Source organism: Meleagris gallopavo, chromosome 1, assembly GCF_000146605.3.
Source record: "Meleagris gallopavo isolate NT-WF06-2002-E0010 breed Aviagen turkey brand Nicholas breeding stock chromosome 1, Turkey_5.1, whole genome shotgun sequence".
NCBI lineage: Eukaryota > Metazoa > Chordata > Aves > Galliformes > Phasianidae > Meleagris > Meleagris gallopavo.
Window position 1 is genome coordinate 24,577,249 of NC_015011.2, and position 3,833 is coordinate 24,581,081.

Sequence of the window (3,833 nt, forward strand, 5' to 3'; positions counted from 1 at the left end):
AAAAGAGGCTTCAGGATATTCACACTTTGGAGGAAATCATTGCATTAAAATAGCCTACCCTGATTACACAACTTTTTAATCTCAATTCAAGATAAACATGTCTTCAACGCCACATACACCTGAGTTGCCCTTTTTAAATACCAAAAACCTTGATCCATATTCAGGAATTTTTTCTTGAGCCTACCTGCTGTGATGAAAGAGTCATCTCATCTCATATTAATTTTGTCTCGGTACATGGAATATTATTATGCTATAGCTTTTGGGGCTGCTTTTCAAATCTGTTTCTGAGAATTTTAAATCTGTTAAAGTAATAACTAAAATTTCTAGCTTGCTTCCAAACTAAGTGCTTTGTAAGATGAAGCTTCTGTTACACAACTATTGCTCACTGTAATTGTCTTTAGCAGTTACAGAAAGTCAAATATAGAACTGAATTTGAGGTAGTTCCTTAAGAAGCAAACCTTGTCCCCACCCTTCTTACAGAGGAAAGCAGGATCTGTAAAACAGGGGGTAGCTTCTCCTCTCTGTCTCACTGACATTCTCCAACACAGCCACCTCTATCACCCACAGCCTGGGTAAGGAACTGGGGTGAGTAAGGGGCTCTGGGGATCACTTTGCTTCTCACACTTTGCTTCTCAGAAGGAAGGACTAACTGACAGGTTAGTGGGCTGCACTCAGAAACAACAGGAGCAAAACCACTGCAGAGGTGGTAGCAGGCCTGGGGAGAGATCTTGAGCACCTAGCCCAACATTTGGGCTCAGAGAGAAGCAAAAGCACAGCAGAACTTAACTGTGCAGTCATTAATATCAATTTCAATGCAAAACTTTTAACTGCAATTGAACTTGTAGTATTTTTTGTTTGTTTGTTTGTCTTGCTTTTTTTTTTTTTTGGCAGGAACTAGTTGGTTAATGTGATATTTTTCAGTGCCATTTGGATTTAGGCCACATTACAATTAAACAATTGTTCTCTGTAGCAGTAGCGCTGCACCATAGCTAACTGGGTTTAAATTAGACCATTAACTTAATATACTGCTTTCTGAGGAGACATGAACATTAGATTTCCCCATTTTCTAAAATTAAATTTGTTGTAGTGCATAAAACAGTATATGGTCTTTACTGCTTCCTCATACAAAGCTTCTGTTGAGTTCATTAGAAGTTTTGCTGACAAACTTGGAGTAAGATCATATTCAAATGAAACTTGCAGCATACCACAGTTTGCCATTAGGGAGTTTGCTACCCATTCCCCACATCTCTTGTATGTTAAATTATGAAATAATTATAGAACTATAGGGACTTTAACATTTGTGTATATACAAATGTTAAGTTCATGTGTATGGATATATAGACAGCTAAATTCATTTTCAGTTAAGCACTCTGCTAAATATAGCCAATTTTTCCCTGAGGGAAAGGAATATAAAACTCACTGATCTACAGAAAAAATTAGTAACGCCCCTTCCCCTCCCCTAAACCTATAATTACCACTTGGTATCTGAAGAATTCAATCATACTTATTCTTTTTGCCTCCATGGTCATGGACAAATCCCTTAAATTCAGATGCCTAAGGTAGAGAAGAATTTTCAAAGCCTGGAAGTGATTTAAGACCATGGGGCATTCTTGAGTTGTTTTTGTGGTTCTTACAAGAATATCTCAAACACATAATTTGGCATCAAAGTCAATATCTGTTCTTTTGGAGCTATACACAGAGGTATTCTGGTACTTCTGTGGCAACTGGCAGGATTGAATGCTAATGTAGATGTCCAAATTTAAATCAAGGTAAATTAAAAAAAAAAGAAAGGCACAAAACTGTAAATTTTCCCTAACAGTTGTTATGCCCGAGCTGAAGGAGAAAGAGAATGCCTTTGCAAGGGTCCTTTTGCACAAAGGCGTAAGAGTGTTGTGTCTCTGGAGTGCTGCAGAGCTGCCTTGAAGCAATATCAAGAAATGGTCAGCATGGTTATGTTTCATGATCATTCTGTTACTTTTGGCAGCTTCCTGGGACTTTATGAATATATTACCCATCTGGATGGTAAATAATCTGGGCTCAGCAATGTCGTGGTCACACCTGCTTGTGACTGGCCTTGTTCCAAAGGGACAGATTTTGCTGAGTTTTGAAGGTAGGGAAGCAGCACATGGCTGTAGGCAGTTGTCAGTGTTAGGCTGAGAACCAAACAAATTCTGTCTTGCAAGCAATAATTATACCACGGTTCAGTAAAAGAGCACTTGTGAAATCAGGCACAGCCATCACAAAACAGCCCTGTCAATCCACTGGGATCTATTAACATTTTATCTTGGCATAGACTACATAGGACTGTACAAAACCTGCTAGTTTGATGTTCCTTCAGGAAGCAAGTCAGGTGCAGGCCAAACAGAAGCCACCCCTCAAGGCTTAAGCTATACATGCTGTAGGAAATACTTGTCATTTCTCTTGTTTTCATAAGGTGTTCCGAAGTCTGCCTTTTTCAGAGGGTGATCAATCCAGCTGTCCCTTGCACACAGTTGGAATCTCCCTCTTCACCTCCTGCATGGCTGGATGCGTTGCAAAGGCTGCAGGCGATGAAGCAAGATATTGCAGCACAAAATCATTTCCCGCTTTTTGGGTGTTTAATGAATTGTGATTTTTAACTTGAAGAATGTATCCATTCAACTAAGGCAAATTCAAACAAAACATTTCAACATTGTTGAAATGGCCAAACTGTCTATATTAGAGAGGCCATGCTAGATGTCTTAGCCTGAGTTTCTAATTTCAGGTTTCTTTTATAACAAATAGAGCAGAAGAGGGAACTTAGGAGACCTGTGTGCCATCCATAGATAGATGCCTGTGGCAGTTCAAACAGATCAGCGCCTGCAGATTAGGATGACCTAAGGGGGAGATGATCAGAGGGCTGGAGCATCTCTCCTACAGGGACAGGCTGAGAAAGTTGGGGCACTTCAGCTTGGAGAAGAAAAAGTCCCAGCGGAACCTTATAGCAGCCTTCCAGTGCCTGAAGTGGGCCTACAGGAAAGCTGAAGAGGGACATTTTATAAGGGCATGTAGTGACAGAATGAAGGGAAATGGCTTCAAACTGGAAGAGGATAGATTTAGATTAGGTAGTAGGAAGAAATTCTTTACTGTGAGGGCGGTGAGACACCGAAAATGGTTGCCCAGAGGGGTTGTGGATATCCCACCCTGGAAGCCTTCAAGGCCAAGCTGGACAGGGCCTTGAGCAACCTGGTCTAATGGGAGGTGTCCCTGCCTATAGCTGGCAGGTTGGAACTAGATGATCTTAAAGGTCAAACCCAAACCATTCTATGATTCTTTGTCTAACTTAAAAAGTGTTAGCTTTGAAAAAATGAATTTAATCAGGCACAAACACGTGGCAAGAAATAAGCATTGCATTGCCTGGAAGATTCTGTGATATCTCCAGGACCCTCAGGCAAAACAGCTGCAGAAGAATGCCCCAGAGAGGCAGTAGGAATCACCCAAAGTGATTCAGCACCTCACTCACTGCATGGGGATACACCCTCACTGCCCTTAGATACATTTCTTCATCATATGTGTTGGATCCCTTTCAGTATTATATTATTTATTTTGGCATGCTCCTCCAAACTTCCTGATTCAGCCAGAGTTTTAAGCAATAGCTGAAAACTTGTGGGTGGGGATGAGGAGAAAGAAGGAGAGATGTCTCACATTTCACACAGTAATCTGAAAGAGGAAGTGCTGAAAGTTTTGCAAGGTAATCAGACTCAAAAAAAGTTCAGTCTGTTTTGCAGCCACTTTTCAGCCTTGTAAATACAAGATGCCTGATGTCTGTATTGACAGTCTTCAAACTTTGAAGTTGAAGGCTGTAAAAAACAATT

General features: G+C 40.6%; 1 protein-coding gene across 3 annotated transcripts in view; it reads left to right on the top strand.

Annotated features, from left to right (window-relative positions):
- Window positions 1-492: 492 nt before the first annotated feature.
- The window catches only part of TFEC (transcription factor EC), a 67,807-nt gene continuing 64,466 nt past the window's right edge, over window positions 493-3,833 (top strand). Inside the window, exon 1 of one of the 3 annotated variants that reach the window (XM_031553244.1) lies at window positions 493-572. The gene's annotated coding sequence lies outside the window, so the exon portion shown is untranslated. Of the gene's footprint in view, window positions 586-3,833 lie in introns of all 3 variants that reach the window. The other 2 variants (XM_031553245.1, XM_031553243.1) reach the window with 2 other exon arrangements.